The sequence below is a fragment of the Neophocaena asiaeorientalis genome, unplaced genomic scaffold (genome assembly GCF_003031525.2).
Source record: "Neophocaena asiaeorientalis asiaeorientalis breed wild unplaced genomic scaffold, Neophocaena_asiaeorientalis_V1.1 scaffold55, whole genome shotgun sequence".
NCBI lineage: Eukaryota > Metazoa > Chordata > Mammalia > Artiodactyla > Phocoenidae > Neophocaena > Neophocaena asiaeorientalis.
In genome coordinates this window covers 1249084-1266375 of record NW_020175684.1, presented here as the reverse complement: position 1 = coordinate 1266375, position 17292 = coordinate 1249084, and the positions used below count along the sequence as shown (strand labels likewise).

Here is a 17292-nt window from a genome sequence, read left to right as displayed (position 1 = left end):
CTAATAATTGGATGTATCCTTTTACGGAATTAGTGCCAGTACAGAAGGAGAAATGCTTGCATTATTTTTCCTTGTCATATAAGAGAAGGAAGCTTAGGACAGGAAAAGTCACAAATGACCTCAATGCTGAAACAGCATGTATATGAAAACAGTTAGATTATAAAGTTAACTGGTAATACTATAATAATTAAAATTTATACTAATTAATGAAGATTAGCACTAAAAATTATATCTCATTTTCAAGCAATTGTCTATATTTGTGCAATCATATAATCCAGAGTTGGAAATTTGGACTATTGAAACATCTATATTTCATAGGAATAATAAAGCAATTTCAGTTTTATAAATTAAAGTGTATCACACTTGAAATAGGCCTTAAAATGTTTCCATAAAGCTCATGAATGATGCTTCATTGGTCAGAAATAATGATCTCTATTTCATGAGAAAATTTTAGTGACTTTTCTATAACACACAGCTTTCTTCTGTCATTTGAAAGAATTTTAAGCATTTTAGTTGTGAAAATATGTAGCCAACTTATACTTGTTACACATAGTGAGAAATAGTAGTCTTCTGTTAAATTTAAGAGCATTATTCCAAAAACTTGGAAACTGATTTGTCACCTACAACTTGCAATGAAAAACTGTCTATATTGAACTTTTTTTTTAAGCATCCTAACAAACCCAAAATATAACAGTGAATTAATGTGTAAAATACATTTTTACGCTGCCTGGCACAGAGATAATTTTTCTAGAATACACCTGGAATTATGAGAAGATATGGCTTTTCAGTGTTACAGTTTTGTAACGTGACAGGTATGTCACAGGACTCAGAAGAAAATTAGGAAAACAGCTTCTATTTTCAGAGAGAAAATTACATTAAAATTGTGATTTTCTTCTTGTAGTAAAGCCATTGGGTAGTGCATATATACTTCACTAATTAGTTTTAAACTGTGTATTCAAATGAATAGCTCCGTTACTCCTATATGTTAACAGATGTCTCTTGAAATAATTACAATTTAGGTTTTTAAAGTATTCATTAAATGTCTGCCAAATTACTTAAAAATCATAATAGACAGTTAATGGGTGCTTTGAAACTGAAATAGAAATTACATTTGATTATAAGTAACTATAGGTTTATAAAGCTATCATTATATGTTTATTAAGACCATTTAACTTAAGTGTTGCATAATTAGAGAAGAGCCAGGATTTTAATTGCACGTTTGCAAACTGTTAGCTTGCTTTGCTAAATATTCATTTTACCCACTGCCGAAGAGTATGAGTGAGGTATGAGGATTTCATCATTTCTTTCCTTAAGCAACTTTCACTGCACTTTGTGGGATTAAATGATCTAACAATTGCATATCACATACAATAATGACCATATGCAAAATAATAAAGCGATATTTATATTGAAATATACCTTCCAAAGTAGGGTACATTTCACTTACGCTCCCACAAAAAAGCTCTTGATGGGCCAATGGGTATTTATTTTCCCTCCTTTCAGGTAACTGATTAAGATTGGTTCTGCAACCAAATAGCTGAGATAGAAAAAAAATGGTATCAAACTATGATTTAGTGCGTACTTAGTTCTAGAAAGTAGGTCTCAAGTTGCCAATGAAAAAAGCATAATTTCCCATTAATTACCTCACTAAGCAGTTGCTTGTTATCACAGAAGTTAAGTGGAAATTAAAAGAAAGACTTAATTACACTTTTATGTCTTGAAGTGCCAACTCATCTCAAAGTCAATATTGGGATACAAAATGCAAAGAGAGTAAGATTGTAATTTGCTTGCAGGTTCAATTCAGTAGATAAATAATGTGCCTCTGACTGCAGGCTTTTAGAGGCACTACCACTCCTTTCACAAAGGTATCCACTTTTAGTTCTTCAGTATATCTCTATTAGACACCTGAGGTTGCCTCTTGTAAACCTGAAGAAGAAAACATTCTGCTGAGAGGCAATTTATTTATATAACATTTCTTCTCGAAACATTTGCATTTAAACAAGATTTTGATGTCTTTGGAATCCATCTGCCTACACTTACACTGCTTTTTATCCCTGAATAAACATCACCTGTGAAGTATCCTAAATACTGTTGCTATGCCACTTCCTTAATTTTGTACAGATCCATTTAAACTCACGATATAGCTTGACTCTTTTAACTTGGGACCTGGAGGTAGGATTTTTAGTGTCTCCATGTATTCTTAGTTAATAAAGATAACCCAACTGAGAGAGTAGGGCTCATAACTCACTTGCTATCTTCAGATCCATTTTTAGGAAAACTAAAGGATATTACAGACATAAATTTTCATGGCAGTCCACTGGCTTTTCACTATCCCATCAGAATGCCCTAAATTTAAGTTATTCCAGATACTAAGAAGTCCCCTACTTATTCCAAATATTACAAAGTCTCCATGTATTCTTAGTTATTAAAGGTAGCCTGACTGAGAGACTAGGGCTCATAACCCACTTGCTATCTTTGGATCCATTTTTAGGAAAACTAATAAAAGTGAAGAGAGTTTAGACCAAAGGTTATTACAGACATAAGTTTTCATGGCAGTCCACTGGCTTTTCACCATCCCATCAGAATGCCCTAAATTTAAGTTACTTCAGATACTAAGAAGTCCCCTACTTTTTCTGGTCTTTCTTTTTGGCTATCTTCTAATTTAAATCATTAAAAATAAAGTTAAGTCCTTCAGGGTCAATTTACCACTGATCTTTAGCTTCAACTATTGGCTGGGACTAGTCAGAGGTGAATTCTATTTACCTTCATGTGTGTCAGACTTGGTGAAAGTCAAACATTTGATATTCAAAAAGAGTTACTTTCTTGGGAAAATAATTTTAATTTGTTGTTAATATTTTTAATGGAAACTTTATAATAAATTCTAGATTCCTTTGATTTGTTCAATACAGGAAAATTAAGCAACAGTCAACTCTGCATAAGAATTTGAGTGGATTTGGCTATTTTCCATTATACTAGAGAGAGTGTCAAAGTCACACCATTTCCTATTATCACTTCAATGGCAATGAGGCTGCAAGTTGCCATTTGTAATTGCACTTGCACTATTGTTTTATTTACACAGATCATTTCATTTATTTACACTGCTATTTCTCCCCTGTAGGTGTCCTCCCTTTGATACCTGCCTTAAAGTGATAATCTCTGAGTTCTATGCTGAGACACATATTTACCATGAAACAGAAGTTTCCTTTAACTCGTACTAGTTCCCAGGAAGGGGTAATGTGTTCACATCATCCTATGCTTCTGTAAAATTTACAAAAGTAAGATATTTTCACATTCCCTTTTTTTTTTTCTTTGATGAAGTCCCTGAAAATTATGTAATCTTTAGTCCTCACAAAACCTGGATCTACCACTGGCTATGTGAAAATGAAATTCTAATCACAGGCAACCACAGAATGGAGTAAAAATTTCTAATAACAGCTTTTTTTGTAATCTCCCAGGAGACAGACTTTGATAAATCTGACAAATTAACAACATGATGTTTTCATGGAAGAATTTGAAGAAAAATAAAATGGAGGTATCCTTTGCTTACAGGACATGTTATTTCTTGCTGCAGAGATAAAAATGTTAACCCTGACTTCTTTGTCAATAACAAGTCAGAAATAGGGTTTAATGGAAATTGATCATTAAGTTTGGGTATGAAACAGTTCTAATGATACATTCTGTAAATAGATTCATTCTGTTTCCTTCTTATCTGCCTCTCATTAAAATTAGTTTTTGTGGATAGTTTGGTAGATGAGTGTATTTAAAGCAGATAGATGTTTCCATTTTTTTAAGCTACAGGAGGGAAAGAGTGAAAGGAGATATCTATATAAAGCCAAATAGAATCTTTCAGCCCACTCAGTTTTAGAAATGATTTTCTAGCATTTACTGATATTCACTCCTACAATGATTCAAAGATATTCATTCCTTTTGAAGCAACACACTGATATTCTGTGGTGTTGAAAACAAGCTAAAAATGAAAGAACGGAGGATGAGATTAAATAACTTAGAAACTTGCTTTTTATCAAGTACTTTAAAATTTTTTCATTATACATAGAGGGAGGTACAAAAATAACATAAACAAAGTACAGCTCATTAATTTATCATGATGTTCACACATCCATGGAATGACCATACTGTTCAAAAAGTGGACTCTACCAGCTCCCGAAGTTCCCTTCCTGCCCCCTTCTAATTTCCTTTTGCGCATGGTACTCACTATCCCGACTGAATAGCATGGAATTGTTTTGCTTGTTTGAACTTCATTGAAGTTAAATATAGCACTGTGTATTTTAGGGGTACGACTACAACAAACATTCTTGCACATATGCACTTTCTTGTACATGTAATTTTGGTGCACATATGAGCATTCTTGTACAGAAAATATATATTTTAGCTATTCCAGAGAAGATGTCGTGGTATTAAACTGAATTTCTATAATTACTAATAAAATTGAGCCCATTGCCATTTTTATTCGCCATTTGGAATATCATATTTTGTATGTGACTATTAAAGTCTTTTTTATAGCCCATTTTCATTTGGAACTGCCTGTTTTTTGAAAAATTTTTTGAAATAATTTTAAATTTACAGAATAAATACAGAACTGAGAGCTGCCTTATACCTTTCCCTCATACCCGTGTCCCCTTCATCGGCAGGCGGACTCTCAACCACTGTGCCACCAGGGAAGCCCCAGTATTAACATCTTATATAATCATGGTACATTTATCAAAACTAAAAAATTAATATTGATACAATTATTAACTAAACTTCAGATGTTATTCAAAAGTCAATAGTTTTTCTGCTAATGAATACTGAATACTTGACCAATGATCCATGAAGTGTAAAGTGTGCAGTTTACAATGTGATTGGTGGAAACAGATGTTATTTCCTGTTCTGTAAGAGCCCTGGGTACTATTCTCTGCCATCCTTACCAGTGTTTCCCCTCCTCCACCCATCCCAGCCTTGAGTAGTTTTCTCAGATACAGGTTATGATCTGTACTCTCCTGAATACTGTAGGTGACTCCCTACAGAGCTCCAGTTTTCTCTCTCTACCCCTCACCCTTCATTCTCTTTCATCCTGTCTGTCTCTCTCTCTTTCTCTCTCCTATTTAATCTCAATCTCTCCTTGTTAAATTCACCTCTCCAGTACTCAGCTTTGTGAACTCCAGCCACTATGGTCTCCCTTGTGACTCAGCTCTGGGTCTCAAACTCAGAATATCTTCTAAGTTCTATTTTTGCCTTCCCTCCCAACCCTGATGCTTCTTCACAATGCCCTGGAAACACTATCAAGGCAGTAACACAATAATTACAGGGTTCCACTGATTTGTTTCCTGTCTCACAAAATCACTGTGCTAAATTGACTGATACCCAATGTCTTAAAAACTGATTTATCATATGTCTTGTAATTGATTTCAGGGAAGGAGTGTAAATCCATTTCCTGTTAACACCATCTTGGCTAGAAGCAGAATGCCATTCTCTCTTAATTGAGATCTACTTTATTAGTGGAATATTGAACTGTGTAAATATTTTACAATGTCAAACCTTATTTCTTCCATGAAAATATCAATTGAAGGGTCTAAGAGTTCTAATTCTGAATAAATTAAAGCTTGATGAAGATCCATAAATAGAATACTGATTGTCACCTAGTTACATATGTTAAGTACAGGTTACTATCAGTATGATGCAGCAATTTTAAATCAAACTACTTGTTCTGAAAAGGGTTCCTGAAAATTGTGATGCTTTGGCTAAATTTTGAAGGGTATTTAGAAGTGAACTAGACAAAGAAAAGAAAACAGTAAATTAAGTTGAGAGAATAGCATATAGGATTCATATACTACATTTGATGAGAGGTTATTGCAAATGGTTTAATAGAGTTGCAATGACAAATATCCAGAAAATGCCAACAGAAAAAGCAACAGATATGTAAATAAGCTAATGAAAAACATCAGTAGAGAAGATAAAATCATTGTAGGCTAGAGAAGATGTACGCATTGAAATTCCCATTCAACTTTGCTTCACCCTTCATATTGAATTTATCTGATTAAATTACATCTGACAAGTACTCCAGTTGTCACTCAAATACCTTTCTATATAAGCTAACATACTTAATCAGAGAAAAGTTTGAAAAGTTACTTGGCCCTAGTTATATATAGAGAAAGTTTTATTCTATACCCTTAATGGAGAACATATGAAAGCCTATATTTTTGCTAAATACTGGGGGAAGGAAGGTTAGCATAAATAGACCTTTTAGTGTCAAGGTATCTAGGTATGCACTTCATTGCAATCGCTAGGAATTACCTGCCCAAGTCTTTAAAAGCAAAATGAGCAAGAAATTGTAATATATTAGTGGTTTTATTACAAGCTAAAATTTAAAGAAATAAAATCATTGAATTTCCCCTTAGATGTTTTGTGCTGTCTTCCAATAATTTAACTGCTTTATTTTAAGTTGCTTACAGTTTATTTTTTGAACCCTATGAGCTGATTTTGCAATCTCTACAAATGGGCATTGATTGAACTGTTTAGGAAACATTTTTGCTCTTTTTTCTTTTTTTTTTCTGTATGCAGGCCTCTCACTGTTGTGGCCTCTCCCGTTGCGGAGCACAGGCTCCGGACGCGCAGGCTCAGTGGCCATGGCTCACGGGCCCAGCCGCTCCGCGGCATGTGGGATCTACCCGGACCGGGGCATGAACCCGTGTCCCCTGCATCGGCAGGCAGACTCTCAACCACTGCGCCACCAGGGAAGCCCTAGGAATCATTTTTAAGTGGTAAGTCTAGTGTTATTTATCATGATCTTAATTTTTATAACTTTCTTTAAAATAGTCTAGGCTAGGAATATGACTTCTGACAGTTATATTTGAATTGACAGAAATTTACTTCTATAATGAACTGTGCAATATTTCCTTTTAATGTGTCAACTCCTTTCTTTAATACTTCAATTTATCCATCAAAACCAGTTCATAAGAAGAAAAATAATTTTTACATAAAAGTACAGTGGGGTATAAAACTTCACTTGTTGAATGTCTCTGTATTTTAAAGGAGGCTGACAAAATATAGATTTGTAAAATAAACCTAAATCTCACTGCTAGTGATAATTGCTGATAAAGCAGTTGTGTGTGTGCATGTGTGTGTGTGTGTGTGTGTGTGTGTGTGGTGCTGTTGTTTTGCTATTCTTTACCACACCTCTGCCACATTTTAAAATAGTATGGCCAATTAAAAGTAGTAAAAGAAAGAGCATGAAAACTATGTGAAAAATTTAGATAGGACTGTGTTTCTGAATCATGGACTCAGTTGTTCTCAAGATTTCCAACAAATAACATTGTGACTTGGTCATTAAATCATTCAGGAATAATCTTATAGGAGGAATAACAACCACGCCATCCTTAGCATACATTTCTTATTACACACCTTTTGTGATTTTGTGTATTCTGTCACCCTTCTCAGTGTCCAATTTTCCAGACAAAATGGTGTCTGGGACTTTTAAATTAAAAACACAAATCTATTTATAGATTGCTGAAAAAGGAATCCCTACTGCAAACACATCCTGATATGTTAGTCACCTTTGCCGGGGTAACAAATAACTCCCCAAATCTCAGTGTCTAACAATAAATATTTATTTCTTGATTATATTACATTAGAGTTGTTGGCCAATTGTTTCTGTACTTCAGGCCACGGTCAACTGTACGCTGTTCCATGTAACCTCTCATCCTGGGACAAAAGTTTTAAGAGCAGTTCATACGAGCTAACACAAGGGAATAATTGTCAAATCAGACTCATAAAAAATTGAGAGATCTAACAAAGTATCAAGATTTACTAATAATATTGTTTATAGGCAATCAGGAGTCTCAGATGAAGAAGAGAGGGTTCCAGGCCTTTCTTCGCAAGCCTTTCTTCTGCATTGACCATGCACTTCCTGGGACAGAATAAGATGAGGAATCTCTGAGTAAGTTTCATGCTTCACTTCACACAAGAGTCAGGTATGTTTAAGTCACGAGCTAGCTCTCTCATATGCCACAAGAGTTGTATAGCTTACAAGTAATTCTCTAAAGAAGCATATCTCATAAATCCTTAGATCTATTTTGCTGTATATATGATCCAACAATTGCTGAAAAAAGAGATATTGAAATCTGCAATTCTAATTATGAATTTGTCTATTTCTCCTGCAGATACTGTCACATTTTTCTTTGTGCATTTTGAAGCTTTATTATTAGCTGCACTCATATATAGGATTGTTATATTTATGTCAATTATCTTTCAAATAGATTAAAAATAAGACAAATTACATTGCTTATACCGTGTATTTACCATTTCTGATGCTCTTCATTCATTTGTATAACCCCGAATCTCCATTTGGCATCATGCCCTTTCTACTTAGAGATTTTTAGGTCTTTCTAATGTATATCTTCTGAAAATAATTTCTTTGTTTTTGTTGCTCTAAATAAAGTATTTTTTTCCACCTTCACTTTTGAACAATAATTCATTGGATAAAAATTCTAGGTTGACAGTTAAAAAAATTTTTTTTCCTCCACTGTCCTGGTTTGAATTGTTTCTGATAAGAGTCTGCTTTAACACATCTTTAAAAGTATTGTGCCTTTTTTTTCTCTTAAAGCTTTAAGATTTTTTCATTATCACTACTTTTCATGGTGTGGTTTTCTTTAGATTTACTTTACTTGGTGTTCATTGAGATTCTTTGACAAGCAAATTTATATTTTTCATTAAATTTAATAATTTTCAATCATTATATCTTCTAGTACCTTTCTCCTCTCTTTCTTTGTGTCCAATTACTTATATGTTAAACCACTTGCTATCAGTTAATCCAGCTCTTATTTTCTTCAGGTTTTGTCTTCTCTGCACTTCATTTTGGAAGCTTCTGTTGTTATGTCTTCCAGTTTGCTGATCTTATGAATGTCCTAATATGCTATCAAGTGTTGTGTTTCTCTCCTCAACATTCACATTTTTTCCTTCTTATCAATCATATGAAGCATTCATAACAGCTCTTTTAACTTCTATTGTCCACTAGTTCCATTACCGTTGCCACTTTTTAGTTTATTCTATAGATTGATTTTTCTCCTGGTTTGGAGTTATATTTTCCTGCTTTTTTGCTTGCCTTAAAATTTCTTTTTGGATGTGCATTGTGTATTTATGTTCTTAGTTTTTATATTTTTGTTAGCCTTTCATGCTGATTTGTTGTAACATATATTAAGTTACTTGTAGTCAGCTGTATCCTTCTAAAGCTTGCTTTAAGTGTTTTTAGAGTGGGTCTAGAGCAGCCAAGAGTCCAGAACTAATCTAGCCCCATTTGTAAGGTAATGCCATTCTGAGGATTCTGTCCAATTTTTTGTTAATCATGAAATCTTCCTATTCTGATCAGTGGGAACACAAATAATTCCCAGACTCCTGAAGCTCCATTTATTTTTGTTTTTGTTTTTTTCTTTTTGTCTGCCTTTACCTGGAAGATTTTTCCAGAAACTCAGGTTGTTTTCTCTCATGGACATGTGGATCAGTATCGACAGTTTAAGAAAGAACCATTCTGCAGGTCTCCACAGCCATCTCCCTGTGAAAGTCTCTCCTTTTGTGTATGATATCCCGCAACATGAGCCTTCTTCACCTTTTCAAACTCAGGTTTCTGTCTCTTATTTCAGTAAGCTGACTGGGCTCTGTTTAGTTTTTCCCAACTTGTACTCTTACCTGGAAATTGTCTCTAGACAGTAAAATGTGTTCTCCATTGTTTCACAGTAACTTGACAATTCTTCCATGTATAGAGCTGGTGCAATCATAAGACTTACCTCATTTGTATCCATTCTCTTGGTAAACACAGTGCTGCACTATTATCACATTTATGAAAAATAAGAATGTTTCATATATTTGGTTCCATTATCTGTTTGCTAGATTTGCCAGGAAAATCCAGTCTCTGTTAATTTACCTTGATGTTCAGTAGTTAACCATCTTATTTTAAATAATTTATGGAGGAAAAACAATAGAGATGAACAAGCTTAAACACTTTTGGGGATAGAAATTAAAACATAAGTTTCTCATATCGTAGACAGCACCTAACCAAGGGATCAATGTTAACACCATCAGTAAGAAAATGTATTATAATTGTGTACTTCTTGATATAAAACACCAGGAAAGTCATGGCATTCCTTTTGTGGTATTCTTGTTAAAAATGCAAAACTTAAATTTAATTATGAACAAACACCAGACACTGAGAAACAGTCTATAAAATACCTTGTCAATAGTCTTCAAATCTTCAATACCATAAAATAAAAAGGAGTGAGAAACTGTGTTAGATCAAAGGAGACTAAGAAGAAATGATTGAATGGGATGCATGAGACTGGGTTGAATATTGCTCTACAAAAAGCACATTGTTGGGGCGAATGTTAGTCTTTGAATAAGGTTGGTAGAGTTAAGAATATTTTCATGTCAATGTTAATGTCCCAGTTTTTATCACTGTGCTGCGATTATGAACGTTGTTAACATTTGAGAAACATTATGAAGTGCATTTGGGAATTCTTTGTGCTGTTTCTACTTTGTATACAGTCTTTTGTGTACATATTAAATTATTTCAATATGGAAATTCAAATATGAAAAAAGAACTAAAAAGAGAACTATTCCAATATAAATTGAAGATACAAAAGGAGAAAATATCCAGGGGCATTGAATTATTCTTGTGGCATATTCCTGAAAGCACCTGTTCTGGCACTGACAATGTTACTAATGCCTTGGGGCACTTCTACCTTCTGTTCATTCTTCATTATGCCAGTCTTTCTATTCCATTATCAGTGCCTTATATACTTTCATACTTCCTATCTTTTGTGTTAAGTTACAATCTAGGATTTTAAAGCCATGCTTGCAAGGCTGACAACTATGACAGTTCTGTCTGACTTAGGAAAATAGTTTACTCTAAATGCCAAATAAGCATCTTTTATATATTCTTGTATTTTATCCTTCCTCAATTGTAACTAATTTTGTTAGTTAAAATAAATTGAGTTAAAAATAATTTTCAAGAATACATGTGGTAATTCACTTTGTATAATTAATGTAACATTTCCAATGCATATATTTATTATAAAGAAATGTACTTGCCCTGTACAAAATGCCACTTAGAAAGTAATGCCAATATATCTTTGTTATGATACAGTTTTAAAGGTGTTGGTTACTACATTAGCTTTAAGTTCAACTCTCAGTTACAGAATGACTTACAAATGTTATAAATATTGTTTCTCCTTTTCACAAACTTGGTAGTATAGGGCTCCAATGGCAGTTTCACAAGCATCATTGACCCAATCCATGCTGTTACTCAGCCATCTTCAATCTCTAGCTTTCACCTTGTGGTCCAAACTGACTGCTCTAATGCTAGTCACCATGATAGCATCCCAGCTTTCAGGGAAACAGACATGAAAAAAGAAGAATTTCTCCTTCATAGAAATTTGTTGCACAATGTTTGCTTGTGTCGCATTGGCCAGAAATTAATTACAGGGTCACAGACATAAGTGAGGGAGCCTGGGAAGTATAGTATATTCAGGGAAGCCAGGTATATGGGGATCCTATTATTCTATAAAAGCAGGATACATATTGGGCAACAGCTAGTTGTTTTTGTAAAAATTACATAATGGATAGATAGAAAAGAAAAAGTATCTGTAACCATCCAAATAAGAAACTTTATTTCATATGCAATTTCAAATAATTTTTAACTTAAAATGTTACATAATAGCCCTTCTTGTTATACAAAAGAGCAAAAATATTGTCACTTACTGATAGTGTCTTAATCATCACAGTTCTCCAAATTTAAAATTGTGTTTAACAAGTTACTGATCATCTTGGAGGAGGAAGAGGGTCGTGATAGGGAAGGGGCATGTAAATGGATTTCTGGAACACTGAGAATGTTATGTCTTGACCTCAGTGGTGGTTAAATGAGTGAACACTTTATAAATATTAGTTATGTTTTCTGTAACCTTTTAAAATGCATGTTTATTTTTCAATGCAAAATTAAATATACATATATGTGTGAAAAAATAAAAAATAACTCAATTAAGATGTTTATTAATTTAAATTTGGAATCAGTAAGTCCATTTAAAAGAAGTATTGTGTCTCATTATTCTAGAAATTAACACAATCCCAGGGCAGAAAAACAATTATTACAAACATTTAACTAAACCATTGAATATGTCCAAATTGTATTGTGCTGAACACACTTATTAGGGACTCTTATTTGCAGAACACTGTGCCAGTTTATCTTATCCTATCATCTCTTGGACAACTTCCCAGTATATGCCATAGAAATATGGCATTATAGACTTTAATTGCATGCATTTTATGGCTGCTGCCAACATAAGGGTGAAAAGATTAGTCACTCCTGCACTTAGTAAACAAACTAGGGCCTTTTAAAGATTTCAGTCTTGTTCATTTTTCCAAAAGGTTCATTTGAATGCACAGAAGTACGTTTTGATTGACTACCTTTCCCACTATTTCAATGGTCAAACTAAAAGCCAGGACACTTATCAACAAGAAGAAAAACCCATTTGAAATACAGTACACCTGGGAGTAAAAGTGTTGAATAAAACTAGCAATTTCAGTTCAAAGACTTTTGCATTGTTTTAAATAAAATGGCAAAGAAATACCCTATATTAAGTAAGGTATCTATTTTTTTCCAAAATGACACATTTATGTATGTTTAGAAACAAAAGTTGGGAGGACATTACAGGATACTATGTGCTTTTAAGATGCCCTAAAACAAAAGTACACTTCAACTTTCTATCAAACTTTGCATTGAGCAGTAAGCAGAACTTTCTGTAGATTAAAAAAAAATGTTCTGTGCTCAGTTCTCTGCTGGTGTCTATGACCCCTGGTTAACTTTTATGCTTTCAATTTGGCTTTGTTCTGGAACATTTTTTCCTATGTTACTTAAAGTACTTTCAGTTACTCTGGAGGGAAAATTGTATTATCCAAAGCAATTGCTGTTATGACACTGCTTCTGGAATCTTAGCGCTTGACAACTAGTCTTAGACTTCTGCCTTTTAAAACAGATTCTAGGATTTCATTTTTGCTATGTCCAATCATGCCAAACCATACTTATTGTTAGCTTGCTGAATGGAAAAGCTTGGAATAGTTTATAACACTGACTGACCTATGAATGGGAAATGCTATCCCATGAGTAGAGGAAACAGTCAAATTCGAGGGGTGCAGCAATTGACAAGATCAGAGTACTAAATGGTACCTCTGAGGATCACACTGTCACACTCGCCCTAAGGTAAAACCTCAACATTTTTATCATCATTGTTCCAGGTAACACCTTACCTAAGGAAAAAGGACACCAAAAAGATTCAAGTAGCATCTTAGATCATCTAGCTTCTATTCCCACAGAGATAAGGCTTGACTCATAGTTCTAAGATCAAAATCCCTTGTTAGAAAACTGTACATGAAATAATTACCTTGGAGGAGAATGGTAAATTTTAAATGATGGGGAAAAGAAAATATATTAATAACATGATTTAAAAATTCTTTGACATATCAGTAAATTATTACTTGATAATGATTAAGTAAATGATTTTGTAACTAATTAGGGGATTAGCCCACATTAAGAACAGACTCCCTTCTAGCTCTGTTTTCTCACACTCAATAGTTGTCTTGAAAGTACAGATGGACATTGGAAATCTCTGAGACCCTATACCCTAATATCAACCTCATGAACAAGCAAAATCTCTCTATACTGTGAAGTCACCTCGCTTTTCATAGATACAATTTTTTTATTATGATTGTCAATATCCTTTTACAATCTCCATGGCTATAGCTTGTTCAATTTGTATTGCTACAAGTTAGTATACACAGTATCTGTCTCAACTACCTTTCATTGAAGAAATAATTAATGAATGTCCCCCAAACGGCTCATATATGATAATGCACCTTCTTTACAAGTACTCACAACAACATCTAACTTATTCATGGCAGAAAGGGTCTAATAACACTTTCAATAATTGGAGCAACCACTTTTAATTATATCCACAGATCAATTAGTAAGAAGTGTAGCACTTTATTTATTTTTTTTTTTAATTTTACTTTATTCCTGAAACATCTGATCTCTCAGAGTCATAGATCCAAGCTGATGCCCTAATTACCATATAGCTTCCATTGAGGAAGTTAAAAAAATGTATCTGTCATCCTGAAAAAAAATCTTTCTAGGTAATAGTCTCAATCTCACCATTTTCTTCTGGAAGCACATTTTTTCAGCAGCAGCTCATCCACCACCTATCATAAGTATTCAGTCTCGGACACGGTGGTCACTGTCTTAATAACTTAATTATATTTTCAGTCTCGCCCAAATATGTATTCTCTAAATGCAGATTTCTTGGCATCTTTGGGCCAAAAATGGCAATTCAAAATCTATTAATTAATTTGCAATTCATAGTAACCCTAGATATGCCTCCAGCTAACACAAGTCTGCCTCACTCAAAACTGGACCAAGGTAAGGACATCCAAACAACACAGAAAGCTAGAATTGAATAGGAGCATAAACACAAGTGCTCACTTTGAGTGATTGCATGGAGTGCAGATTGTGCAGATTGTGCTAAGATCATGCTAAGTTGTATGCAAGTGGAAGATGATTTGGAATTTAATATGAGCCAGAAATCCCATTTTGTATGAAAGAAATAAATAAACGTCACACATTTGTACAAACAGGTAACCAGAGCATTTGGGGAATTCTGCCTCTTGGAAAAGACAAACTACTCATTGTGTGTCATCAGAATTATAAAAAAAAATCACAAATATTCAATATGACATTTTCTTCAACTATAGGAAACAAAACCATAAAACAGCTTGACTACTATTAGATAAAAATGCTTTGAGTTGATTTTCTAAATAAGTATCACTGCATTTTTCTACCCTTATTGTAAACAAAACAACTTCAATTTTATGCTAATTCATATACAAATATACTCTACTTTAAATTTATGTACTTATAAAGAATTTTCTTAAATGTATAGTGACAGCTATTTTTCCAGATTGATTGATTTCATGAGTTTGCCTTTTCAAGTGGTATAAAATCCTTGACCTGTTAAAGAAACTGCCGGTTACGTTTCCGTCCTTTCCCTCGCCCCCCACCAACCCCTGCCCCAGGCCCAGCACCGCTCTGACTGCACAGCGCTTGCTCTGAGCTCCCAGCAGCTCCATCTACCGGGACCTCATCAGCCATGCTGAGGTGTTCTCCCACATCTACAAGATCAGGCAGGTCGCCAAAGGGCTGTGTCTGGAGGTGGAGGGGAAAATGGTCAGTAGGACAGAGTGTAACATTGATGACTCGCTCACTGGTGGAAATGCCTCTGCTCAAGGGCCTGAGGAGGAAGGTACAGAAAGCACAGAAATCACTGGTGTCGGTATTGTCATGAACCATCACTTGCAGGAAACCAGCTACACAAAAGAAGCTTACAAGAAGTACATCAAAGATTACATGAAGTCAATCAAAGGGAAACTTGAAGAACAGAGACCAGAAAGAGTAAAACGTTTTATGACAGGGACTGCAGAACAAATCAAGCGCATACTTGCTAATTTCAACAACTGTCAGCTTCTTATTGGTGAAAACATGAATCCAGATGGCATGGTTGTTCTGCTAGACTACGGTGAGGATGGTGTGAGCCCATATATGATTTTTTTTAAGGGTCGCTTAGACATGGAAAAATGTTAACAAATTTGGCTGTTCCTTTGGATCTAGCACCTGTCGTCATAACTGGCTGGCTGCGGCTTTTCATCAGCACAACACCAGGACTTAGACAAATGGAACTGATGTCATCTTGGGCTCTTCATTTATTTTAACAGTTGATTTATTTGGAGTGGAAGCATTGTTTTTGAGAAAAAAGGTATGTCACGTAGGTTGTCTAAAAATAAAATGCATTTAAACTCATTTGAGAGAATGTCTCTTAGTTTAATATGTAATATCTAAATCCATCCTGCGTAGCCTTCCTGGAGAAGCTAGAGCCTGGTTGTAGACCATTACTAGAAAGCATAAGACCATCTTCAGATAACTTCTACAGTGAAAACCACTTCTGGCACTCGGAATATAAACAAGAATCAAAAGTAATTGAGTTGAAGTAAAGGGAAAGATCATGCTCATAGCAGTGCCAGCATTTGAAGTGGATTTCTTACACATTTCATGACCTACAAATGGAAGTAGTTAACCCTGGAAGAGATTACCAAAAGAATAAAAAAAGATTAACACAGTTGGAAGCAAAAAAAGAAAAAAAAATAGAAACTGTATGTTGCTCTCCCACAAATAACCGCCACGTGTAGATACATATTTTTTTTGTTTTCACTTCTAACATTCTACAGAGCAGAGCAGCAACAAGTAGGATTGTATACTATAAACTTGTACACAGTCCTACAGAGTCAAAAAGTACTTTATGAGGTTTTTAGAAAGCACCAGTAAAATAACCAGAGAGACAATGTTGGGGTCTTTGATTTCCCTAACAGATTAAAGAGACACTGTGTAAATAGCACAGCTGTGTTGATACACATGCACTGTCACTTTGACTTCCGGGTGATCTGATTGCTCATGTGACATTGTTTGCTTCTTTGCTCATCAGTACAGCAAGCTGCTCGTATGAAAGAATTGGCTAGTTACTTCTGTTTCTGCGGTTATAGATGCCCAAACAAAAGTAAAATGATTTAAAGTCTATTCTATTAACTGTGTGTGGCAAACAGAATAATACCCCTCACCCCTCCCATTCCTACAAAGATGTTCATGCCTTAATCCCTGGAATCTAAGAATCTGTTGTGTTAAGTGACAAAGGATCTCTGCAGATGAAATGGAGGTCAATACTTTATTAAGATTGCCCTGGATTATCTGTATGAGGCCAATGTGGCAATGGAAGAAGCTGGAGTGATTCAAAGCATGAAAGGGACTACACCTGTCTTTGGTGACTTTGAAAATGGGAGAAGGTGGCCAAGAGCCATGCAGTGTGGACGGTCTCTGGAAGCCGAGTGCATGTAGTGTATATAGTGCAGCCATTCCACTCCTCAGCATTTACCTGACAGAAATGAAAGAGTATGCTGTACAAAGACTTGTACACGGATGTTCATGATACCATCATTTATAATAGCCCAAAATGGAAACAACTAAACTTTCTATCAATAAGTGAATAGATAAACATATTGTAATATAATCATGCAAGGAAGTACTACACATAAAAACAAGAATTATTATAACATACTACAATATGAATGTTCTCAAATAATTATACTGAATGAAAGAAGCCAGACAAAAAAAAGTATATACTGTTTGGTTACATTTGTGTAAAAACTATAGAAAAT

The 17292-nt window shown here is 34.4% G+C and overlaps 1 pseudogene; it reads left to right on the top strand.

Annotated features, from left to right (window-relative positions):
* Positions 1-15238: 15238 nt before the first annotated feature.
* LOC112390948 (translationally-controlled tumor protein pseudogene) lies at positions 15239-15670 on the top strand (annotated as a pseudogene).
* The last annotated feature ends 1622 nt before the right edge of the window (positions 15671-17292 follow it).